Source organism: Calypte anna, chromosome 23, assembly GCF_003957555.1.
Source record: "Calypte anna isolate BGI_N300 chromosome 23, bCalAnn1_v1.p, whole genome shotgun sequence".
NCBI classification, from domain to species: Eukaryota; Metazoa; Chordata; class Aves; order Apodiformes; family Trochilidae; genus Calypte; species Calypte anna.
Genome location: NC_044268.1, coordinates 3,547,324 through 3,573,908, shown reverse-complemented (window position 1 = coordinate 3,573,908; position 26,585 = coordinate 3,547,324).

The window sequence follows — 26,585 nt, the reverse complement described above, 5'->3', positions numbered from 1 at the left end:
TACAGTGAGCTCCACTATAAATAATTCTCTTCTTGAAATGTTAAGTGTTGCAGGGGGGAGAGGAGTGGGGACGGGCAGGGTTTGTGGTGCCGTTTAGCTGGGATCCTGGTTTATGGCTAAGGAGAGCTGGAAGGGCTGGCTCACATCCGAGTGGATGTGACACAATCCTTCTGTGCTGATGGCATCAGAGTGTGGAGGTGCTGAGCTGTCAGAGGATGTGTAGCCCCTGGGGGAGGCTGATGCTGGAGCCCAGAGCAGCCTGGCAGCTGTGTCCTGTTGTGCATCCCTGCAGACAGATGTGCCCTAGGCTTTCACAAGGGCCAAGGCTGCAGCCCCTCCACAGGAGATGCTGTTTGGGTCACAGAGCCTGGAAAACATCCCCAGAGAACACCACAAAATTGTTTTAGTGGGAATCTATGCTGGGGGGTGGGAGGATCCTTTAGCTGGAGCACACGTGGATGGGGAATGCTGACCCTGGGCAGAAGCCCCCTGCCCATATCCCCCTCTGTCTGCTGGTATCAAACAGAACTGAGGTTGAAAGCAGGACATCCTGCTCTGGGATTTGTTTGTGCTTTGTAAAATCCAGCACCAGGGGATTCTTCCTCTGTTTGCTTTCAAAGACCCAGTTTCACCTTCCCCTTGACTCTGGGATGCCAATTAAGTAGCTTGAAGCAGGGAGGGCTGTGAATGTTATTGATTAGGGCTCTAATTGCTTCTCTCTCCAGGCTGTCCAAGGGAAATGGGCTGGATGGAGATGCAGGAAGGGAGATAGAGATGTGGCTGCCTGCCACTCTGATTGAAACCTGCCCTGTTCCTCAGCACAGGGGCTGCAGGGCTGGGGCTGAGCTGTTGTTTCTCAGCACTCTTGGCTTGGTCTCTCTGCTCTTTGTCTCTCCCAACCTCTCTGCTCCCAGATTGGGCTCAGCCAAGGGTGCAGGGATGAGTGATGCAGTGCTGCTGTGACCCCCTCCCAGAGAGGCAGAGCTGTGGGGGAGCCCAAGCACTCTGAATTAGTTGGTAATTCATTTCCTCCCAGCTCAGAACCAGTGCTTGGCATTTTCAGGACATTGCAAGTTCTCAAGCATCTCCAAACACAAACCAGAGCTGAAATCTCCATCTCAAGAGAAGTTAAAAATTTGGGGCAGATGTTCTGGAAGTGTTGGCTGATCATAACTTTGATTTCTTGGTCCCTCTGAAAAGGAGGGGAAACCTCAGCAGAGACTGAAGCAAGTGATGATGTTAAGGAGAGGACCCAGGACTTCCAGAAAAAAAACAGCCCTCTGTCCCTAGCTGGGGGGGCTTTGGCAGGCAGCAGTCTTGGAGAAAACCAGGCAAGGTTTCTGTTTGGTTCTGCAGGAAACTTTGCCCTCACTTGAGCAAGGAGATGCCTACAGAGCTGCCTAATTGAGCAGACAAATGTTTAGTGATATTCACAAAAAGATCTCACATCCCTATCTGCAAGAGCTGGGATTGAGCTGGGAGGTGAAGAAAAAGTTGAATTTCATTCCCAGCCCCTGCACAAAGCAGAACAACCTGGCTGTGGAGGAGAAGCTTCCTGCTGGCTCCCTGCTTGGGGTGAATTTCATTAGAATGGGCTGATAATTGCATCGTAAAGACAGAATCAAGCAGGGTGAATGGACCTCCAGGGCCCATGAAGGACAAGATCAAACCAAGCCCAGAACAATGTCAGACAAAGTTTTATTGGGAAAAACAAGGGGGCTTCCTGAGCTGAGGACATCAGCACTGGGGACATTCAGGGCTGGCAACAGCAGAACTGGAGGGCTCAGCATGAGGGATTCACTTTCACCTGCTGGAATGCAGGGATCTTTCAGGAATACAGCAGGGCCTGTGGTGTATCCAGAGGAAAACTGGGTGCAATGGAGTTCACATGCCTTGGGATATCCTCTGGAAATGCCCCACTGCTTGGTTGCTGTTAATGACCAGGGAGAGGTGTCTGGCTTGCAGCTAAGACACAAAATGTTTTGTTCCTGGGGCACCTTCAAGGATGGCTTCAAGAAGCAGCACAGATACAGGAGGACTGAAGGCAGGAAAACTGTTTCCAAGTAAAATTTTGCTTTGCAGCCCAGTTCTGCATATTTATACCCTCTCTAAACACACCTCAGTCCATGACCATGGCCTGCTAATGCCAGCTCCATCTCTGAGCACTGGTGTTAGTGCAGCTCAGTCCCTTGTTTCTTTTCCAGGCAAATCATCCCAGTTGCCTTTTACCAGCTCATTGTGCTGCCTGAAAGTCCCCCCCTGCCTCTGAGTTCACCAAGGCTGTGAATAAAGAGCCCTCCCCAAGGAGCTGCTGTGCCAGGTTGCCACGGCCAGGTGAGCACAGACCTGAAGGGGCATTTCCATCCCTGGATCAGCTGCCAGTCCTGCTGCTCTGAGCACAAACAGCCCTCAGATGCATACAGCTGTGTAGGTTGACTTTATTTATGTGCTCTTTGCTTCTAGATAGTGCTTAGATAAGCCTCACTCAGGATCACAACAAGATAAATAAGTTTGTTGCACAAAAAAAGTGAAAATCTGGTAATTTTTTTCTTTTTTTTTTTTTTTTTTTTTTTTTTTTTTTTTTTTTGTGGAGGCAGAAGATGGAAAGTCTCAGCAGTAACAACTGGAAATATTTTTCCTTGTTTTCCAGTTTTTGCCATAGTGTGTCGTGACATTACTTTAGGCACTGATCCCTGAGGGGATGTGGTTTGATTGGGGGGAAATGCCAAGTGCTGAACTGCTCTCACCTTTCTGGTGCTGAGCTTGGGTTTTAGCCCCTTTCCTCCAAACCTGGCAGCAGAAGGAGCAATCTACCCCTCTGAATCCTCACTGGCACCTTTCCCTTCCCTGGGTACCCCTTTGGCAGCCTTCCTGTAACCCAGAGAGCTGAGCAGATTGTCCATCTGCCTCCCTGTCTGTACCTGTGTTCTTCTGCCACCTTGGCAGGTGTAGGTGTGGAAATATTTCTTTGTAAATGGCACATAAGAACTACACCAAAAAGCTGGGACTGAGGGCTGTGTTACATTCAGAACGAACACACAGAAAAAAAAAAACCAAGAACAAAAACCAGGGGATGCTTTATCAGGTGATTAAAATACAGATACTACTGGGCAGGGAGCTGAAAGAACAGAAGAGGCAAACAAACCTCTCTGCACCTTCTGTTGCAGTTGGTTGCAGGTTTTGTGTCCTTTTGCTGCTGTCCAGGTGCTCACCCCATCCCCTGACCTGCAGCACAGGCAGCTCTGTCACCCCTGGTCCCTCCTGGAGGGGGCTCCTGGTTTCCAAATGCCAGCACTGAGCTCCTGCTGCTGGAGCTCTGATCTTTCACACTCATAAACACAATTATCTGTGCCCTGGGGACAGAGCCTTTGGCCTCTCTGCTGCATCTTGATGTAAAGAGAGAGATGGGTCAAGGGAGAGGGGGTGAGGTGAGGAGCCCTGCTCAGGAGCTGCTGTGTCATAAATGTGCAAACATTGACATTTGAGGGAGAGAGAGAGGGAGGTTTGGAACTGGAGAAAATGGGCTGGATGGCAGTAAGAGAAAAAACCTTCTGCTTTTCTTACAAGCAGGCAGGATCTGGTGGCTCCTGGCTGCAGAGCTGACAATAAATCCCTTCAGGTGTTGGTGTGGGGGGCAGGGAGTTGTGTTCCTGACCCTCTCTGAGCAGTCACAATGCACTGTGCCCCACTCAAAAGCAAACCCTTATTCTGCTGAAGATCTTGTTCCACTTTGCAAAGCCTCTTTATTCCAGTTTTTGTGAGTCAGAAAGTGGGGGGGAGGTGGGGCTGGGATTGCAGAGGAGCTGGAGAGCATCCCTGGGCAGCCTGACCCAGGGGAGAGCATCTCTGTTTGACTTGGCTGTGCTAAAACCCCTGATGAGGTCCCATCAGTGGAATGAAATGAAGAGACACATCATGGGGTTAAAAATAGCTGCTGACAGGCAGGAAGTCTGTGTTACCTGATGGTAAATTTGGTTCTGGCACTGATTCCCAGGGCAGGGATGGGGCAAGCTGCCTCCTGAGCTCTGCTTGGGGGACCTGGAGCCCTGTCTGTGATGGTCAGATGGCTTTGCCCCTCTGCTAGGAGGAGATGACTCTGAAATTCACTCTGTCCCATGCAGGGTGCTGGCCTGGGCACATGCACACCCCAGGCATTCACTGGAATGGCAAACTGGAAAAATAACAGTGTCCTCAGGGAAAATATCAAGTCCCTTGTTGGTGCCTTCCTTCCCTCTGCTGGCAGTTTCTCTGCTCATATCACAGCTCTCAGCCTGCTGCCCTTGAGAGCCAGAGAGAAAGATAAAACATTCCCATCACAGCAATGTTATTTTTCTTTCAAAGTTCTCTTGCACTTTCATATATGGCTGTTGATATGGAGAGCCATAGATGTCACAGAGCTGGATAGAGATGTACAGCTGAGTGTGACAGCTGGGTGTCTGACTCCCTTCCATTTCAAAATCTGATCCCTCTTCTCTGCCATCAGTTTGATTTTATGCCCCTTCTGGCTCCTTCTTCAGTGGGGTTGGGAACTGTGTAGAAATGGAGGCTTCATTTCCAATGAGCTTGTCAGTGCTCTGCCTGCAGCAGTGAATTCATCAGCAAACCCAACCCTGCTGAACATCCCTTGATTGCAGGAGATGTCAGCACATGGGGTTTTGTAGGGCCTGAGCTGCAAGGGCTTTTTCTCCCTGGCAATTTGGGGTCCTTTCTGGGGTTTGTCCCACTGGGGAATCACTGGGTGTTGCAGAGCAGTGAGTGCCAGGATCCAGCCCCACTTGTGAGCAATCCCCTTATCCAGAGGGCATCCAGAAGGCTTGTCCAGCTCCATCTCTTGTACCAGTGTAAATCAGGAGCAGTGGGGTTTAACCTGATTGCTGTGACTGTGTCCTTGGTGCAATCAGGAATCCCAGCAGGACACTTGGATGCTCAGCTTGGCACTGCAAGGGGGGGGCACAGCACCCTAGACCAGGCAGGGGCTCTCTCTTCATCACCATCCCAACTCCAGGATTTCCTGCTGCAGAACCTGAATTACTGCACATAGAGCTGGAGCTGCTGAGGCTCAGCATCCCCTTCGTGTTTCATGTTTAATTAGCTGGTGGGGGAAGGAGGGATTGGGTAGAAGGAGGAAGCAGGAGGGAAAAGGAAGGTTAATCTGTCCTCTAGCCTTGCTATTCCTTCTTCCCTGTGATCCTGAGAAGCAAAGAGATGATGTGTCCTTTGAAGTGCCAAGCACTCCCCATGCTTCTCCCTGGAGTGGTCCCTCTGCTTCCCCTCCTCCCATCCCAGCTCCTGCCCAGTGCTGCCCATGGTGGAGTTGCTGGAGCTCCTGGCAGGGGGCTGGGAGCCAGGATTTGGGGTCTGGCTTTTCTAAGCATCCCCCCGAGCCCTGTGCCTGTTCAGATAGTGCTGAAATCTTGGGGGGTGCTGCCCAGATTTGGTGTCAGGAAGGGTTTGGGCTGGGGAGCACAGGGCAGGGGAAGACAGGGCTGGGGTCCCACCAGGATCTCAGGTCTTCCAAAGAGCAGCTCAGTACCCAGAGCTGGTGTTTGGAAGGAGAGCTCCCTCCTCTTGAGGGCTTCAAGAGCTCTGTTCAGCTTTCAGTAAACTGAAAAGCAACCTGGGGCTGTGGGGACAGAAGGAGGGGGCTGTGATGGCACAGCAGGATGGACTGCCCTTTCCCAGGACCCATGTTCTCCCAAGTCAGAGTAATTGAATTGTTTTAATATTAATAACTTCTCTGGAGCTCTGCTGATGGGAGGGAGAGATGTTTCTTCCAAAATAGTCTTAAGCTAATGCAGAAGTATGAATAAATCAGAGATTATAGGCCCTGGAAAGCTCCTGTGAATATCAGAAAGACATCCTCAATGCTACTGGAGCTTTGATTGAATTACAAATTTGAGGCAACTCCAAAGCAAAACTGATTAAGTCTTTTCTTTTTCACTCTCATTGCTTTTTTTTCAAGGGCTTTTTAATAATTAGAAATCCCCCTGTCCTGTCTGTAAGTGCTTCTAATTGGCAGCGTGTCCATGCTGGTGGTGATGCACCAAAGCAGAAAACTTGGGAAGCAGAAGCCCAGTGTGGGAAGCATCTCCCTGGATCTCCCTGGGGTTTGGAGGCAGCAGTGGGAGGGGGAGCAGACATCAAAGAGAGGAGCCCATGGGTGCTGCAGAGGGTGAAGGGGCAGAGAAATGGGGATGGGGGCTCAGCAGGGAGCTGCAGCCTCTGATGGAGCTCTGGGAAAGAAGCTTTTTTCCTGGCTGGGATGGAAATAGCAAAAGTTCTTTTCCCCAGGCACAAAGCACTTGGAAGGGGGGGGAGAGGAGGGTCCTGCCCAGCAGGGGTGGCTCAGCTCTTGCCATGGATGTGTGGGATCCATCCCACAGGGGTGTTTGATTAACGTTGTCACTGTGCTGCCAGGATCTGACTCTTTGCTTTGTAAAACATTGTCGGTGTAAAGACACTATAGGAATCACCTCATTCAGTCCTATTATATCAGAGATAAAGAAGAAAAAAAAAAAAAAAAAAAAAAGGAAAAAAAAGGAAAAAAGAAAGCCAAAGCATTGTACCACAGGAGCTTCGCATCTCTTGCAGGGCTGTCTGTACCAAGCAGGCAGCTGTGGTCTTTACCAGCCCTTGACAAGTGATTTTTCCCAACAATCAGATGGGAGAACATGCTCTGTTAGGCTTATAATTGATAATATACCACTGTTGAAATGTGCCTGTCAGTTCTTCAGGTAGATAAAATTACATCATTGATATTTCATACCAGTTTTCACAGGCAGCATCTTGAAACCACGTCCTCCCCCTGGCAGATTGAAAGCTTGGACAGGAAATGTGTCAGCAGGACCTGGCCCCCTGCCCCAGCACCAGACAGGAGCCCAACACTGCCAAACCACGGTGCCAAGCTGGGTGCTGGGTCACCACCACCCTTCCAGCCTTTTCCAGGGCCCCAGAAGGGTTAAAATAACAAATGGGGAAATTCAAACGATCTCACCCAAACTGTGATGCCAACTTTTTTAACCAGAGAAGGCCATGAACTGTTGGAAGCTTCAGGACTGATTCCTCCCAGCCCAGGGATGTTCTGCAGGGGATTCCAGGCTTTGGGAAGGTGCTGCATGAAGTCCCAGATATTCCCATCACTCTTTAGGGGTGCCCCAGGATCCTGCCCCATGCTCAGCACCACCAGCCCATCCCAGCAGCCTGCTGAGCCCACCTGGGGGTGGTTTGGGCTTGGGACAGAGGGGTTTCCATTCACCCAGGGTTCTTCATCCATGGCCTGACCTGGCACCCAGACCTCCAGGGCACCAGAGCTGTGACTTCTCCCCATTTCTCACTGCTATTGACCAACATTTGGAGTCAAATGAAAGGTGTGTAGCTAACAGCCAGCTCTGAATTCTCTTCAGGGTTGGCTGCACTGAGGGAAATTAAAGTTCCCAACATCCCCATCCCCCTCTCCCCTCACTAATTAGCCCTCCCTAGTGCTTAGAGGTTGACATTTCAAATGAACTGAGCTAAAATGAGTATTTCTGTAACTAGAGTTTTCAGTGCTGATAATAGGAACACAGAGGGGAAAAAAATCCCAGGCATAGCCAGGAGCCAGGAAAGGTCCATGGAGGAGGTGGTGGTTCTCACTGCCACCTCAAGGTGGGAAGGCCCATGAAGATCCCTTGAACTGATGTATCAAGAGGATTTTTTTTTTTCCTCCCTCCCTCCTGAAGGTCCCTTTGTAGGAGATGTCTTCCTTCAAGGTGCCAAAGCCAGTAAATTCGGGGCTAAGCCTGCTAATCCAGAGCTGACGTTTGTGACTTACTCTAACTCTGAATAAAACGCAGAGCATAAAGACAGGAGTTTCAGCAGTGCTGTGTGACCAGGCTGCCAGGCTCTTAAACCCCCAATTTCCTGGCTTTTGATGGGTTTAAATCAGGATGGGTCTAATAATAACGATAGCTGGTACTTATATGCCACTTTATCTTAAAAGCACTGTACAAACATTAATTAATTATAGACACAGACAGGGGCTGCAAATGTATAGCTGCAGATGCTCACAGCCCTGCACAGCTTTGAGCCAGGAGGCTCCCAGCATGGGGAGCCCAAATCCCATCTGCTGCAGCCCCTCTGCTGCTGCTCTGGGCTGCTGGCACCCCTGCACCCAGGGGACCCCAAAAGGTGAGCAAAGGGACAACCTGTGCCCCGTGTCAGGACATCACCAGGACTGTGGCTGGGTGAGTGGACACTGAGATGTCTTCCTCTCTCTGAGTCCTGGCCCAGCAAAAGGCCCCTGCTTTCTGTTCTTGGTTCTGTTTCTTCTGTTCTGTTCTGTTTCTTGATAAAGTTTTGGGGTTCAGCTCCTGGTTTAGGGCAAGACACAGGCTGGGTAAGCAAACCCTGCCTGGATCTTCAGCCTCCTTATGGCTGCCCAGGTAATTCTCTGGGGGGATGCTGTGGTCCCTAAAATTTACAGGTGATGCAGACATCTCCTACTTCACCAAGTTCAAACAAGCGCCCAGGGAAGCTCACTCCCTGCTGGCACCCCAGTCTGCTGCTCCAGAGAGATGCTGCCCAACTGGGATGCAATGGTGTGTGCTGGGAGTGCTCTGTGCCTGGCTGGGAGGGAGCAAGGGATGGAGGCAGCCTCTGTCTTCCCAGCCTTTCCCCATCTCTGCCCACATGCTGGACATGCCCAAGATGGCTGTTTCCTTGGAAACTGGTTCTTCCTGCATGTGCTGCAGTCAGCTGGGGAAGTTTGCCTTCATCAGACCCCCACGGGGAGGAGAATGAGCTCCAGAGATGCTGTCCTAGGGCCAGCAGCCTGATTGCTGCTGCTGCTCCTTATTTACATCCCTTTAAGGCAAGGAACATGGCAATCTCCCTCCTGCCTCTTGCAGAGATCTCTCCTGATTCCTTGTCAGCATCCGAGGGCAGAGGAAATTCCTCCAGTCACAGCCACAGCACCCCAGTGCACCCCTCTGCAGAGCCCCAGTGACAAACTGGGCAGGACACTTGTCCCCACTTTGCTTCTCTGCATTCCCTTCCCAGCACCCCCAGCATCAACCAGGATTTGCCAAACTAAACCAGCAACCAAAACCTTGAGTTTCAGCCCAAGAAGGGAGGGCAAATGTCACAAAATCTTTTTGCTGATCTTCTGTGCTTGCTTGGACTGCCTCTGCCTCTAAAAGTCTTGTTTGAACTTGAGAATGAGCTTTAACTGGGTTAGTTTTACAGCCAGAAAGCAATGAAGAATGAAAAAATACTCTTTGCTGAATATTAACTTGAAAAAATACTCTGAAACCCACTGAATTAATGATTCAGCGATTGAGGCTCTGGGGTTTGGTTTAATCATCATTTTGGAGCTATCCTGGTGTCACTTTCCAAGCTGAGGAATATCCCAAAATGTTTCAGTTGCTTTGCTGTGGTGGTGATGCCAGAACAGACCTCGTGTAGGTGCAGCTGTTCAGGTACAGGGATACAGGGTACAGGGATACAGGGATACAGGGATATAGGGGTACAGGGATAGAGGGATACAGGGGTGCAGGGATGCAGGGGTACAGGGATGCAGGGGCACAGGGATACAGAGGTACAGGGATGCAGGGATACAGGGATACAGCAATACAGGGATACAGGGGTGCAGGGATACAGCAATACAGGGATACAGGGGTGCAGGGATACAGGGGTACAGGGGTACAGGGGCACAGGGATACAGAGGTACAGGGGTACAGGGGTACAGGGGTGCTGCTGCTGCCCATTGCTCTGACTCCTGAGCTCCAGCTGTGCACATCTGCACCCTGGGGCTGAGCATCTGCAGCAGATGTGAGGCCAGAGGAGGGTTTGCTGGAGCTGTCTCCATGGTGATCCCAGAGGTGGTTGGGATGGGATCCTGCACCTCCAGGCACAAATTCCCTGGGTCTGTGTAGGACCCTCTCACCTCCCCTCTGGGTGTGTTTGTCACAAAATTCCACGTCCACACAAAATCCTGGGAAACGTGGGGTTTGTTCTCTCAGGCTTGCTGGGGAGTTGCTGGAGTCTCTGGTTGCCTTGCCAGCATCACCTCAGTCCTCTGCCTGCTCTTTTTAAAGAGAATCTGCCCCCTTTTTTTGAGCAAATCCGGATGCACTTTACGGAGCTGATGCTCAGCAGATACCTTTGGTTTCACTCTAAACCCCAGGGGAGATCAGCCTTTTGCTCTAAAATCCTTGAGCAGCTCAAAGAGAGGGATGGATAAAGGGAAATGGCTGCACAATCTCTTTGCAAATCAAATCCTGAACACCTTGCATTGCTCTGGAGAGGAGAGGAGGAAAGATAATCCCAGATTTTGGCTCTGAGCTGGCGAGGTAAAGCTGCCCTGCCCTGGGAAATCAGCAGGGGCTTGTCCTGCCATGGAACCCGAGGATCTGGAGTCCTGAGACACCAAAATAAATCATCCCACGTTCTTTTTCTCAGCCTGGCTCCAGGAGGTTTCGTCTCGTGCCAGGCACACGCGGAGTGGGAGTGTTTTGACATCTTCTCCTAATCCTGGGATTTATGAAGCTCTCAGTGACACACACAGAAGGGATTCATGGCTGCAGCAGTGCTGGGCAGCCCTGGGGTAGAGCAAGGGACCCACGGGTGGGTGGGTGGGTGGGTGGGTGCCATGGCCCCTCACCCCTCAGCACTGAGGCTCTTGCAAAGCCACCACTTCTTGGAGTTGTTTTTGGGGGGGTCTCAGGGCATTGCCCAACACAAAAGCTTCAGAACCATCAGATCCTCCAGGTCTGGGCTCGCCTGATCTCCCTGTTCCCAGGTGCTGTGTGGGAAAGGGAAGAACATCCCAAGGGATGGATCCAGGAGCAGCCCTGGGGTCCACGGGTGGCACAGGGGTCCTGGGGTGCCACGAGTGCTGCATGGACAGTGTTCCACATTTTCTCCATTGCAAACTGATTCCTCAATAGCCTGAAATCCCCCAAATACCTGTAAAGTTGAATTTCAGGCCCCTTCCTAAGGCTCAGGGATGCTGCTGTGCTGTGCTGGAGGCCATTTCATAGGTAGTGAAGACATTTTGGGGGGTTTATGGGTTTGGGCTGAGGACTGGAGGTGCAGGGGTGTTGCTCTTTATCTTCAGGACCTTAAATGCCTCCACAAAGCTGGGGTTTGGGAGCCAGCCAGGGAGCTTCACCCAGCAGGTGGCTGGGAGCCAGCCCATGGTGCAGGGAACCAGCCTAATGCACACTCATTATCTCTGCCTTGCTCAGAAAGGATATTGTGATTTTAATAACTTCTTGGATCCATTTTTTTCCCTGGTAGCTCTTGTTGCCTTGGATACAGGCTCTGGAGAGGCTCAGCCCTGCTAAAGATGGTAGATCATTTAAATGGAATTGGAGATGAGGTGTGGATTTGCAAACTGCTTCAGCTCCCAGGGAGAGCTGGCTGGGAGCTGGAGGGAGCTGAGCTTCCTCAGACTGTGCCAGAAAAAGGGTGCTGGTCCTGGGAAGGTGACACCAAAACCTCTTTGGCACAAGGTGGGATGCAGTGTCCTCTGTGTCTGTGTGACTGTGCCAGGCTGGAAAACACAGAGCCCCAAGGCTTTGGTGAGGGGCATCACACCAGATCCCAGGGCACTGGGACCAGGAGCAGAGCTGGACCTTGGCACCTCTGGGACAGAGCTCCAAGGGTCTCTGCTCTGCTCCCATCCTCTTCCTCCTTCTCTGTCTTCACTCTGGACTTCCCAGGCTCCCAGCAGAGTGGGTTGGGAACCACCAACCTCTGTGGCACTCTGGTTCTGGGGTTTTAGGGTCAGAGAGGGATTCCCAGCTCCAGCAGCCCCTCACTCCCTTTCCCAGCCCCCTGGAGCTCATCTCCAGATAAGCCCTGGAGCAGATCAGAGGTTGCACACCCCTAAATATCACCAAAGCTACTAAAGAAAAACCCTCATGCCCAGAGCTTTGGACACCTCATTTGCTTTGCTTTGGTCAAATTTCATGCTGCTGTAGGTTTTGATTTATGCACTTTGAAAGTCTTTGGCTGTGCTGGAGGAAGCAAGCCTGCTCCTGGTGCCTGTTGTAATCAAATAGCTCGAGCTTTTCTGAGATGCCTTTTCTTCTTTTAATGACTCTGGGGTGTCCAGGCCCATCTTGATGGTAAACAAACTAAATGAATTGCTTTTGCTTTCTGGTCCTCATCATAAACAGATTTGGGTATGACGGGTGCCTGACAAGTCATTAAGATCATTTGATCACTGTCAGGGTAAATCAGCCTGACTTGAGACAATGCCCTGAGCCTCACTCTGCTGCTGGGCTTACCAAGTAATGACCCCGAGCTCTTGGAAATTATTTCTTAATTGCCTTGTAGTAGCTGGCAGAGATCAGAGCCTGGCTGTGGCAGCAGAGCCATCAGCAGAACTGCAGAGCCAGACACCCAGTACCCAGGCTGCAGCACAGCTCTGGGACAGCCAGGTTCTCCCTGCCCAGGGAGGATGCTGGTGGTACCAACACCCAGGGGGGATGCTGGTGGTACCAAGACCTAGGCAGGATGCTGGTGGTACCAACACCCAGGCAGGATGCTGGTGGTACCAACACCCAGGCAGGACCAGGAAAGGAACAGTCCTGGGCTGAGCTGGGAGCTTCAGCAGAGCACAGGGAAATGGAGATGGAGATGTGGTGCAGTGGTGGACTTGGCAGGGTGAGGTTAATGGCAGGATTAGGTGATTTTAAAGGTCTTCTCCTACTGGAACAGTTCTGTGAACTCCTGCTGCTCCACCCTGGATGGTTCCCCCAGCTCCTGCCTATGGATGTGATGGATTTGCTCTGCCCATGGGAAGGGCTGGAATGGTCTTCAGGAGCATCACCCTCAGGCTGCTGGGGAGAGGGCAGCAGGAGCCCAGGAGAGAAAGAAGGAATTGTTTAAGAAGTAAGAGCAGAACAAAGAAGGAAAGGAAAATCTTTTTTTCATTGCTTAGAAAGAACTCTCAGCCTTCATAGAGAGAAGTAAGGAAGAGGAGAGAGGTGGGTGTGCCCCACAAAGAGAAGAAAATGTGCAGAGAAACCACAAGGCGTTAAAAAGCTCACACAGGAGACCAAACCCCTTTGATATCTCCTCTCATTGGAAATGTTTGAGGCCAGAATAGCACTGCCATGGTTTGTCACACAAAGGGATGAGAAAGTCAGTGGATGCCAGAGCTCCTTTCTGGGTTCTAGGACAAAAAAACTTTCTGTTAAATTACAATAATAAGAGAAAACTGCTTCATAAAGTGTCTGCTTGCAGGCAGGTGTTTGTTGAGCAGCAAGGTGTGTGCCTGCTGAGGACAGGGAAGGGGCAGAGGAGAGGTTTAGGTTGGAAGAAGAAAATCTTCCCTGTGTTGGTGCTGAGCCCCTGGCCCAGGCTGCCCCATCCCTGGCAGTGCTCAAGGAAAGGTTGGATGGGGCTTGGAGTGACCTGGGCTGGGGGGAGGTGGGCTGAAACAAAATGATCTTGAAGGTCAATTCCAACCCAAACCAGGCTGGGTGGTTTCCACCTCCATGGGTCAAGCACAGGGCCACAAACCCTCATGTGGAGCAGATAGTGCCTGTTCCCAGCCCCCAGCCCCAGGTGATGCTGAACACAGGCTCTGGGATCCCTTCCCAAGGGCTGAACTCCTCCTGCTGAGCCCACGTTTCTTGCAACCAGAGCCAAATTCTGCTCCCAGCTCCTGGGATTTATCTTTATTCCCCACAGAGGCAATGAGGTGTAAAGCCACCCCTGCCACCTTCAGCATCACCTGGGCTTGATTTGTTAGCAAGAGAGTATAATTTTTTTTCTTTTATGCTGAGCAAAATGCACATTTGAATGGGATTGAATCTAAGCCCCTTCAAATGCTTAATTCTGACTGGAATGCAAACAGTCCCTGTGGGCTGAGACAGGGGCCCCAAGGAGGAGGGTGAGGATGGCAGTTGTGTTATGCCTAAAAATATTTTCCATTGCAAAACAAAAGTGGGGAGAGAGGTTTTAAATGATGTGAAAATAACACTGTTTGAATCAATGTGTCAGCCCTGATGGATGCTTGTGCTACCCAGAGTTTTGAAAGGGTTCTGACAGGTAAGATATTACCAGGTGAGATTTACCTACAGCCCATGACTTCTCGTCAGCAAAATCTTAGATGAAAACCAATCCTTCACTCTACTCTGACTTCCAAAGAATATTGAATCAAGATAAAAACCTAGAGGGCCACATACACAGAGGGATTTTGGCATCTGAGTCCCATTCGTTTCAATGCAAGTTTTGGCATTTGCAGATATTATCTTTAATGCAGTCAAGTACAGGAGGGTCAGACCTTACCCCCAGCTCCCTTGGTGCAGTTTTGCTGGCAGGGTGAAGATCTGAATGTGCTCAGACCTGGCTGCTGCTGCCTGGGGTCCCATTCTGCTGGGGAGCAGAGGTCCTGGAGCATCCCTAGGGCTGGTGGCTGCAGGGGATGCTCTGCTCCACCTCCTCTGCTCTGCTCAGTTTTTCAGCTTTTCTTCCCTCCCACCAGCTCAAAGTTGCACATTCATATGTGTGTTTTATTGCTCACACATCTTCCTCCCAGAGCAGGAGGATGACCCACACAGAGAGGTGTTAACAGCTGGAGGATGCTAGAATGCACAAAATGAGTTGTACAGGGAGGGCTTCCCCAGCCCTGCTGGGCTCCCAGGGGTCAAAGCCTTGGCAGTGCTACAGCTATAGAAGGGAGAGAAAGGGGAAAACATGTGCACATTAAAGAAAACCTTAGGAGGATGTTGTCAGTGGATGCTTCTTATTGTGAGGGAGGCAAAACACCCCAGGAAAAAGCGAGGCTGTGTCCTGTGGAAAGCTCTGCAGAGGCTGAGATGAATTTTTTCCATTTGAACACGGAGCATTTAAAAGAAGCCAGTGCTCCCTCCCCAGCAAGATAAGCAAGCTTTTCATTTGAAACTTGCAGTATCTACACCCAGGCAGCTGTGAGGAACAGCTCAGGGTCCCTCTGAGCATGGGCAGGGGGTGGGAGGATGCTCTGACCCCCCCAGCACCTTCTCCTTTCTCGGTTCCCCCCCACCTCCAGCTACAAAAAAAAACTGAATCACAATTCAGTGTGGGGAAGATCACCCTGTGCCCTGCCTTCTTAGGAGACCAGAAGGAATTTCAGAGCACATCCCACTCTTCCTGCACCCAGGAGCTGGGGAGGGGTTGGGGGTCACCATTCCCATCCCTCTGCATCCCCCCACCTCCCAGAGAGGTTCCCACAGAAATCAATAGCAGGAGATTTCTTCACAGGGTGTATGGCACTGAGGTTAAAACTCAGCCTTGTACTTTCTTTTTTTCTTTTCTTTTTTTTTTTTTCCCCACAGTTGTTTTCTTTTTTTTAAGGAGGTTTTTGGTCATTTGTATTTAAGGATTTGGCTTTCCTATTGTCTGGAGTTTGCTGCCCTGTAGCCTTAGAGCACTTCCTGAGCTTCTATTTCCAGAGGAAATGGACAGAGCTGTTGCTGGAAGATTCATTGCCCCTCAAAACCCTAGGCTCTGTTTCCAGGAAGGAACCTGGAAGCTCAGCTTTTCCTATGAACTGCAGCATTATTCCCAAGGATTTGGCTTCTGCAGGCAGCTCCTCTCCCTGAATCTGGGCCATGTTTAAAGCTCCCAGCTTCTCCAGACAAACATTCCTTGGCTGCTGTCTAAGGAAATTGGGCCCTGATTACTGATTAGACCAAACTACTTGCTGAAGTATTGAACAAACACGAAAAAAAAAATATTTCAGGGAACTGTAAGCCACAAAGCAAACCAGTAATCATGTATTATTAATATGTTAAAGTCAGCATTAATAGTAATGCAGAGTTTTGCAGCTGTTTCAGGGGTAATGCTACAGTTCCATGTATTAATAAGTGTAGTAATATTAATGCCTCTTTCTGCAATAAATAACATTTAGCATTGCTTCTCAGGGCTTGTTTAAAACTTCTGCTCATTGTACTTTTGGCCAAGCCACCATCCCCTCCCCAGAGGACCAGAGCTCTTGGAGCAGCATTCCAGTGCCCATGGGACTCAGGAACTTGGGAATTTCTGCTGCTGGATCTTCTGGGTCATTCCCTCTCAACTTCCACTTCATTTTTACAGGTCTGAGTTCTTTATTCCACATTCCTCTGCAGGGAGCTGCCTGCCAGCAGAGTCTGGAGCAGAGGATGCAGAGAGGCTGCTGTGTCCTGTTAACTCCCTGCTCTCTGCTGGGCTCTGGGTGGGTTTCAGGGTGAAAAGGTTGTGATTAAATCAGCAACTCCATCTGGCTCAGGGCTCTAATAACAAGGAAATGAGGCCAAGGGGCAAGTTCTCTTGCAGGCTTAGTGGGCAGGAGGATGCTGCCCAGGAAGGAGATGGTGTTGGGAAGAGAGAAGGATTGGGCTGCCCCAGGTGAGTGGTGAGAGGAGCTCTGGGGGAGGTTTGCTGGAGCAATCCTGTGCTGCTTCTCTGGCCAGAAATGGTGCTGGAGTTCTCTGGGGTGATACAGGATGGCCAGAGCTGGGCCCTGATGTCTTTTTTTTTGAGTGGCTTTGTTTTCCCTCAGAAATGGGGAGTGTTGCAGGTGCCCAGTGAGAGCTCAGAAGGATGCAGGGTAGAAAGAGAAGCAGGATTTTGCTGAGCAGCAGCATCTCACTGCTGTCCTGGCTCTTGGTCCTTGCTGGGTGGAAGGCTCTGCCTGTGATGCTCTTGGGTTTCATGATGCTCTTGGCTTAGAATTAAGCTTTGTGGCTTGGCTGGTGACTTGAATCCTCTCCTGCCCTATGCTGAGCTCTCAGATCCTCACTGCTGGGAACTGGCCTTCAGAAAGCTTCTAGCTCATTTGTGGTGTTACAGCAGGGGCAGGTCAGCTTAGACCTGTTTGCTTTGTTGTTTGTTTGCTTTATTTTTCTTTTTTCATGAAGAGCTTGTGAGCCTGCAGGCTCCTTGTTGATGTTTTTCTTTCTTAATTGGCTTCAAGTGTGTGTGTGTGGGGATGTACATGTGCCTGCCTCCCTCATCAGCAGCACCCCTGGTATTCAGCAGAGTAATTAGAACGTCTAAATCTTCCCCACATGTCATCCAGACTTCGCAGCATTCCCTGTGATCACTGGCACCAGCCTGCAGACCTGCAGGATCCCCCCCTGACTCCTGAGGAGCAGAATTCAGCTCCTTGTGCTCAGTGCCAGGGGGAGCTCCTGCCCATCCCCTTTGGTACCAGAACCAACCTGAGCCACTTGGGATTTTGTTGCACAGGATTGGAACCAGGAGAGCTCCTGGATTGCTGAGCAAAAGCTCTGGCTTGGGTGATGCCTCTCCAAATGGATCCTTCTCCTCCTTCCCTGATTCCTGCCTGGATTCAGTGGGTTTGGGGTGCAGAGGGGACCTGGCCTGGGGGGGTGCAGACCCTGAGCCTCCTTGAGGGCACTTGTGGATTTGTGTGTGTGTATAAATACAGCTGTTTACTATAAGATATCTAGAAATTAAAGCCTGGAGCCTGGGGTTGCCCACAGGTCAGCATTATTTTATTTCTGCAGTCTGAGGTTTGGCTTTGCTGCCTTTGTGTGAATGACCTGGGAGGGGGGAAGGTGCTGGGTCAGGTAACAAAGTGAGGGCTAAGGAGAGGGGTTTGATCATTATTAGTTTCTTGTTCAATGAGGGAGGACATTTAACCACTCACCCATCTCCTTACAGCACAGGTTAAATGGTGTGAAGAAATACATGGTTTTAATTCCTCAAGTTTTCTTTTCCTCCTCTTCCCATCTCCCAACCCAAATGGGGCATGGAGAGCAGCAACACAGCTCCAGTGCTGCCCAGGTGCCTCTGACATTCCTCTTGCTTTCCTTAAGGATGCTGGGCCTCTCACACCATTCCCAATTAAAAAGAAAATAATAATGAAAAAAAAACCAACCCAACAAAACCAGGACTGAACTTTGATTTCAGTTGTTAAGGAGATCTCAGCATCATGGCTGAAATTCTTCTCTCTGCTTTCAGGTGCAATATTGATTGCTGTTTTCATTTAAATCTTGGACCAAATCCTTCATTTTTCTTCTGAGCTCTCTGCTCTGCTCCTGGTGAGAAGCAGTTGCTGGCTGCAGCCCCGTGGGGGGATGGAGAGCCCTGAAAAACTCTTAATTGCAGGGAAACTGCTTCAACATTCAACCAAGAGGAGGCAAGGCTGGCATTTTTTGTAAGGAAGTCGAGTGCTCTGGTGTCTCTCTGCTCTCATTATATACTTTCCAATTGCTCTTATATATGCTTCAAAGGTTAATGTATGTTTGTGATGAGTGCACTTTGTATAAATGTTAATTAGCCTGGGTGCAGTTCAAGGGATCCTTCCCTTGGTAATAAATGCTCTTTCTGTACTTTTAGCCACCATTTCTCTTCGTCCTTGCATCCAGGAGGTGACTCTGGAGAAAAGTCCTGTGGGGGTGAGGAGGTTGGGAAGGTGTCCTATGGGTGCAGGGTCTGCAGCATCTCCAAGAGGACCAGCACTGGGTGACCTGGGGACCTGGCATGGCAATGGAGCCCTTCCCCAGGGCTGCTTTGCTGCTGTGTTGCAGGAGAGATGAAAATCTGGTCCCAGAAAGCTTGCAGACCTGAGGTTCTTCCTTCTCTTAGCTACACAGTGCCCCAAATCTCTCTGGCTCCAACTCCTCCGCATCCCAAATGGGGATGGGATGGAGCCCCAGGCTTCATCTCTGGCTTTCCAGAGAATTACTCATGCCCTTCCATTTGCAATGTGAGGGATAAAGTGGGATTTCAATCAGTGGGAAGGGAGAGGCAATATCCCAGCTCACATTAGCTGGTGGTAATTGCTTTGGGAGCAGAGGTTTAGTCTCAGGATTTCACATGGAGCCCTCCCTTTCCCAGGATGTCCCTCCTCACCCCAGTCCTGGTCCCTTCCCCCAGTCCCACACCTGAAGTTTCCTTAAAAATCTTTAAATGTAGAGGCTGGGCCATGGCTGGAGGTGCCAAGGGGGGCTCTGAGGGACATTTCCAGGCATCCCTGAGGGAATTGCAGCCTGGGATGGGCAGAGAGGTACCCGGAGCAGTGACTGTTGTGTCTGGGAATGGGCTCCCCCTCTTCTCCACCACCCTGTCTCTGGAACACAAAGGTCAATTGAATTCAACACAGTGTAAAAAATGAAGTTCTCTGATTGATTGAAGGTTCCTCTTTAGCACTTCAAATAAATGTGTTGGGTTTACGTGATGGAATGCTTTAAAGGTCCATTATAAAATACCCTTTAATCCGAGAAGTGATTTCTTTATATCATTTTTCTTTTCCTTAATTTTTGTGGAACATAATTATCCTTTTCCCCACTCACCACTTTTTTTTTTTTTTAATCGATCTTTTTTTTTTATTATTATTTTATTTTTTTACTTCTCCCTCCCCAGTGGAAAGGAAGAAGCATTATTTAAAGGGAGACAGAGATGAAATACAGCAGTGTGACAGGTACAATGGGTGGAAGATGAGATGGATCCATCCATCTGGGCCTTTCAGTGCCTCCCATTACTCACTGGATTTCAGCCTCCTCTTTTCAGGGTGAGCAAAGCTGGAGGGCAGTGGGGAGCTCAGGATCCTGCAGAGGATGGGAGGTTCAACACCTTCCCCACACTTGTAGTGGGAAAGAGGGGAAAGGGGGGGTCCTTGGGGCTGCCAGCCCCCCGATCCTGGTGGTCACCCCCCCCTCTTTTCCCAGTGCCAGCTCCCATTGCTCCTTTGTGTCCTGTTCAAGGGCAATGGGACAATTCCTCAGGGCGTGGCTGTGGCACCCAGCTCAAGGCTGAGTAATAATCCTCACAATTAATTCCTCTGCCCTGATTTGCTTTCAGGAAAAACCCTGAGTGTGCTGGAAGGGGACTTGCTGCCCATTTGCACAGTGCTGCTGGGAAGGGAAAATGGGGACAAAAGGGAGAATGATCCCATTTGAGGCTGGGTGGCTTCACAGCTCCCTGTGCTGGGGGAGGCTGCAGCAGGCATCAGGATTGGTGACAAAGTCACCATAATGGATGTGACTGCACCCAGCTCCCTCCAGACTAAATGGGAAGGAATTTCCAGACACTTGAGGACTGGCCCAACGTGACACCAAGAGTCAGCAGGAGCTGCAGGGGCTGTGCCAGAGCAGGTGATGGTGGCATTGTCCCCATCCTGGAGCATCCTTACTGCTGGCTCTGGGGTGGCACCAGAAAGTGGCAGAGAGTAACCAGGCAGCCCCTGAGGGTGTGGGTCCTGTCCTTGAGCTGGGATGTGATGTGTCAGGGCAGGGATGCAGCAGCATCTCTCCTGCTTCACTTAGCACAGCCCTGGCTTTGGCAGAGCTTTGCAGCCTCTTCTGCTTTGATGTGGCCACAGAATAAGGGGAGAAGGGACCCTGAAATTCATTGCCCTTGCCCCAAAATGGGATCAGGCTGCAGTGACAGGCTCTGCCTCCTCCCTGGGTGCTGTGGCCTGGTGTGGTGCTTTGCTCAGGGTTGGAAAACTTTGTGCTGTTTCTGAAGTCACTTTTCCCTCCTTGCTGTGTCCTCCCCCTCTCCTGGAGTGGGGCTGAGCTTTCCCCCAGGGCAGCTTCTGCACCCCTCGTGCTCCCCAGCAGAGCTGATGTGCCAGAGCTGTGGGCTCAGTGCTCAGCAGAGCTGAGGGAACTCAACAAGACAATGTGCTTAATTCTCCTATTAAGAAAAAAAAACCCACCCTGGTGTGTGTTGGTGCCCTGGGAGATGGTCACCACAGACCTCAGTGTCTGAGGAGGTGCCAGTTCCCATGCAGTGTGAGTAATGCTCCTTGTCAGCTCCCATAAAACCTGGAATCTATCACCAGCCTTTTCCTCCAAAGGTTTTCTTACCAAGGAAAGTAATTACAATTTGTCCTTAATTCCCCAAGTGTGCCTAGAAAACTGGCTGGGAGGAGGCTGGGGAGGTGGGGTCTGCTCCAGGGCAGGGCCACAGCTGATTGTCACCTCCCAGGGTCCTGAGCATCCCCCTTGGTGTCTGTTCAGCTGCAGGGAGGGTGACAGTGGGGACATGGCTGCCCTTGCAGAGGCTGCAGTGGCCCTTTAGGAGCTCCCAGCCATGGGAAGGTCCCCATGAACATCTCCTCAGAGTCCCTGTCCTGGGGGACCCTTGGTCCTCTCAGTTGGGGGATTCTGCAGAATTTATTTTTCACTCCCCAGTTGCTCAGCAGAAGGGGAATAACCTTCCTTCTGGGCCCAATGCAATGAGACATCTGACAGGGAAGATGAATTGAGGGCTGCATCTGAAGCACCAGAAACATAATCCATCCTAAATAGGCTTCATTAGTGGGAACAATTAAAGTTACCATTGTGGAGTGAATACGTTTTTTATTAGCTTTGCCCTTGTCTCCAACTCAGACTCACCTCGCAATAATGAGCTGTGTCACTTCTGATCTATTTCTCATAATAGTTCCTTTCTCCTCTAAATCTGGGCAAAATATGATTTATAAGCAGGGCCACTGGATTCCCAGAGATGTTAACTCCAGTTCACAGCCTTTGTGGGTGGCAAAGCCCTTATGGGGCTGGGATTTGGGGTGATGTCCATGGGCTCAGGTGTTGGCAGGACAGAAGTGAGCTGGGCTGGGACCCTTCCCATGGGAAAGCTCCTCTCCAAAAGCTCCCATCCTGATGGAACAAAAGGAGTGAAGCCGTATGAGGATTAAGCCTGGTGCTCTCCTGCTGCCTGAGCCTTCCTTTCACTGAGGGATTCACAGCTTGCTGAAATAAATCTTCTAATTTCTGATTTTTATTTTGGAAGCTGATGGGGAGGGGAAGGGGGGACAGGACAGGACAGCCCTGAGTCCCAAACCCCTCGTGTGGGAGGTGCCCAGGTCCCACTCCCCTCGTGGGGAGATGGAGCAGATGCTGCAGAACCCAGGGAAGGTTTTCCCAGGGTTTCCCCATCCTTCAGAGATTTTTTTCTCACCTCTGCCTCACTTTTCTTGCTTCATCTCTCCTGAGCTTTCTTGTGGCCATGGCACACGTGTGTCTCCTCAGTCTCCCAGGAGCTGCTGAGCCTCTGCCAGCTGAGGACTGAGATGCAGAGGTGGTGAGAGCCCTCCTGGCAGACGTGTCCCCTCCTCACAGAGCTGGCTGTCACCTCATTAGATCAGTGGTGATTAAGAGTGGAAACTGGCAGCTAATCCTCTGCAAGGTATTTTGGTGATTAAATTGAGAGTGCCTGGTACAATGCTGGAGCCCATTAAATCTGCCTCTGGGTGGGTGGATAAAGCAGGAGGCAGCAGTGATGTGATGCCTCCTCTCCAGGGCACCTCTCAGCTGGGGCATCTTTGAGGTTAAATAATTCTTTGGGGCTGTTTGATGGGAATCCTCAGAGACAGGGAAGGTCCTCACTTGGTGTTCCTGTCCCATTCCCTGGCACTGGGATGCAGCAGGCAGAGCCTCACTTGTCTGGGGTTAGCACACCCTGGCCCTGCCTGGGTTTGTCTCCAGCTCCTTTGCCCTGAGAAAAAAAAACATTCAGCAGAAAAACAAAACAAAAAAGAGCAATAAAGAATGTTTCCATCAGCCCAAGTTAGACTGTGATGCTTTGGGACCTTTCAGGATAATTAAAAGCAATGTGATGGCTCTTTGCTGGTGAGAATTTATTCTGTCACTTGGCCTTAGAGTGCCAGGCAGTGCCTCCCCCTGCAGAGCTGCCCGGGCAGTCAGGGCTCATTCCTGTCCCTGTCACCACCCGTCCCCTTCACCCCTCCCTGCGTGCTGGCTGTCCCTGGGCACTGACACGCTGTGCCCCTGTCATTTTGGAGGAATTCACATCTGTCCCAAGAAAAAGCTTCCTGGCAGCACGGCAGCATCACTGCCAGCAGGCGGTTGCCATGGCGATGTGGCCAGGGAAGGGCCTGCCCAGATGCTGATTCTTATTTATTATTTTAATTTCCCCCTGCTCCCTGCAGATGGGCAGAGGTCTCAGGGCAGGGGGGGCCATGTCCATCCCAGCACCCTCCTGAGATTCAGCCTGTCCCTGGGATGCTGCGGGGGGTACGGCTGATAAAGAACTTTTGTCCCCAAGTGTCCCCAGCCTGCTGCTCACCCCAGGTGCCCACAGCTGCTTGAGCACATTTCTCCTCCTCCTCCTGTTGCTCTTTTGCTGCTGCTGGAGCAGCCCAGAGATGGAGGCAGAGGAATGAGAGCTGTGGCAGTGCCTGGCATTGCCTCCTGGTTACCAGGGGAGCAGGAATTGTGCTTGGCTGGAAATGACTAGGAAGAGCTGGGGAGCCTGGTGACAGCATCAGGTCACAGGGATGTCACAGCAGACCTGGGAACTGAGAGTTCAGCTCCTCCAGCAGTTCCTTTCCTTGTTCTCCCTGTGGGGGGAAGGGTCCAGCTCCCCCCAGCCCCCTCTCCATATCCATCTCCCTAAGGGAAGCACTGGAGATCTGAGGGAGGAATAAATTCCCACCAGCAGCAGAAAGCAGAAGCCAACAGGCTTTTCCACAATGAGAGAACAGATCTGCTGACAAAGGCATTTCCAGGCCATCAAAACAAGACTAACAAAGTCTTCCAAAGTATTTCCTGCAAAGACCAGAACTCTTCCAGGGATCCTTTGCTCTGTGGGCAGCCCCATCCCTGGGACACTGAGGCTCCTGAGCTCTCCCACGTGTCACCCATGTGGAGCAGCCCCAGGTATGGGTGAATCTTTTGGGCTGAGCTCTCTTTTTCATGTCCCCTTTTGGAAAACTGTGTTCATTTGTCTTTGCTGTCCATTGATTTTCCAGTTAAAACCACTGTCTGCCAGCCCTTGATTCCCACCCTGCAGGAAAATAAGGAAAATAAGCCCTGCAAAAGTAATGGATATCCCCCTCCTCTCCCCCCATGCTTCACAGAGCAAAATCCACCAAAGATTGATGTGCTCCAATCCCCAAAGGGGCAGAGAAGAAATGATTTGTTCAATTAATTATAAATGTTTTAATTTAAATGGATAATGTAGAAGATAGGCAGATATAAACCAGCAAACCAGGGAAGTGTTTTATGGGTCCTTAAAGATCACTAAATGCTTGTTCTGATTCTGCTAAGATCACTCAAATAATTTTTCCTCTTGGACTCAGGGCAGGGAGCAGTGGGAGGTGAGGGGGGGAGATTTTCTGGCATGTTTTATGCAAGTTGGGACAAAAGTTTAGCAGTTTTTTTTTTTTTTTTGAAGCTGGAATTTGCCTTTGAACAAAGGAAATGTTGCCCGTGATGCCAAGAGGTGAAGAAGCAGAATGTTGAAGCAGCAATCATGTGAGTCAGAGTGATTTCTTGCAGCAGGATCAGTGCCACACTGATCCCATCCCTGATGTCTCCCTTGATCCCTCAGCCAGCTCCCATGGCACTGGGATGCTCTTTGTTACTGGCAGCTCCCTGGCTGGGGGAGGGCAGCAAAGCCCTTGGGATCCTGAGCTGATGGGACACAGGAGGAATTCCCAACCTGCTCTTTCTCCTGTCAGAAAACTGAACTTGAGCAAAATCTGAGATTTATGGGAGAAAGAAAATTGTGTGATTCCTAAAGGGAGGTTTCCTGAGTCAATGAGAAGGAGCCTGGGTGTCCCTGGGGCTGGGACACCCTTCCCAAAGCTGCCACCAGGATTTTCCTGCCAGTTCCTGCTCCCACCCCTTCTTCTTCCAGCTCCTCCCAGTTCAAGCTCTCTCTTACTGTTGCATTCCCCAGCTTTGCCCTCCCAATATGCTGCTTCTTGCAGGTTCCTGGTGCTTCTGTTAATTCTTCTCCATGGCTCCTACTTCTTTGCTGAAAAGGAGGAGACAGAGACTGGGAGGGAGTAAATTGGCCACTTGATAAATGTCTTGTCACCACTGCTTCTTCCTCTCCCAATTCCAGATTGTCGTGCTCTGTCTGAGAAGCATTTTTCCTGGAGTTCTTAGTTTGTTAAGCCCTAAAGCTTGGGAGCTGTTACCTGAATGCTTTTTCTTTCCCTGCTTCAGCAAAACCTCTCTTGCTTCCAGCACAACCCATCTGCTCCCAGGCCACACACAAATAATTCCAAAAAAAGGCTCCTGCAGTCAGGATTATCTTCTGGAAAAGGGGATGGTTTGGGGTGGGAGGGTTGGAATCCCCTCTGAGGCTCAGCCTGGAGCTCAGCACCCACCTCAGGCACTGGGCTTTGGGCATGGGGTGGTGGGGATGGGCAGGAGTGATCCAGGAACCAGGAACCAGGAAGGTTTTCAGGAGAAAAAAAGGGAAATCAAGGGGTTACAGTTTGTGGAGTGGAAGTGGGAATGAGCAGTAAGGAGAAAATGGGGTTAAATGATGGGTGATTAAAATGGAAATGATTAAAATGGAAATATTTGTGACAGTGGGGAAATTGGTCTCTGAAAATAGTGTTCCCTTGGACCTCAGTGTCCTGTGCATGGGGGCAGATCTTAGGTTTATGTGTATGGAGATGTGCTCACTCATATGAGTAAATAAATATCTGGAGTTTATCCCTGAAAAGCACCTGAAACCTCATCAATAGGACACAAAGTAATTTCTCCCTCACAGTTATTGTGGGGAGCAATATTTGGTTTGGAGCTGGGACACCAGCAGAGCCATTTGGGGAGGTCACTGGGGACTTCTCTTGGATGCTACATGAAGCTGACAACTCTGATCCAAAAAACCATTCTCCTGGGCAGCCTGTTTGTTACCAGCTGTGCTGAGCCCAAAGCCAATCCCTGCACAACAATTTGGGTTTTCTGACTGTAGAGTATTTTTTTTTTTTAATTTTTTTTTTCTTAATTCTTCTTAAACTTTCCCCAAGAGGGCCATAGCAGGCCTGCAGCATTCCCAGGGTCAGGAGCAGGAGCGTGTGGCTGCTGCCAGCAGGGATGAGCTGTAACCTGCCTTGTTAGAAAGCAGAAAGTCTCTCACAAATGGATTTCCAATTTCCCAGCCGCCTGCTTAGCTGAGACAGATTTCTTGCTTTATAATTACTTTCTAGGTACTTACAGGAGCTGGTATCCAGGCAACTTGATGCCTCTTAAGTCCTCTTGCAAATCTGGTTGGGTTTTTTTTTTTTCTGTTGATTTTTAGGTGTTGGAGGAACATCACCCAAGCTCTTCAGGCACAGACCACTTGCTCCACGGATGTTTCTCTTCCCTGGAGTCTCTTGGGTTGCTGCAAACCCTTGGCAGCATTTTGGGTCCCCAAAAGTCCATGAGGGGTCCCGGCACCTCCCTCTGAAGCTCAGCGTGGCAGCTCTGATAAGACCCTGGGCAGAGCCATCTCCTGGTGAGGCCACTTGTCCCCCCAGCACCCCCAGGGGCTTCACTCTGTCCCCAGCATGGGCTGTCGGGGCAGATGCTGAAGACCTCTTGATTTTGGGGTTTTTTTAGCTGTCTGGGCCATGCTGTAGATGTCTTTACTCAAGCTGAGGCTCAGTTCATGCCTCTCTGTAGCCCAACCATCCCGGGGCTGTGACCCCCAGCAGGCAAAGGGCAGCGTGGGGACAGAGCTCTGACCTTCTCCTTCCCTTTATTTACATTTTTTTCCATGGACAACTGAAGGAGGGAGGGAAGGAGGGACAGCACTCACTGCTGTTCCTGGAACACTCTCTCCATCACCAAGCAAAGGGCAGGGGCAAAGTCAGTGCCCGCCGAGACACCTGCTCGGAGGCTTTGACCTCTGTT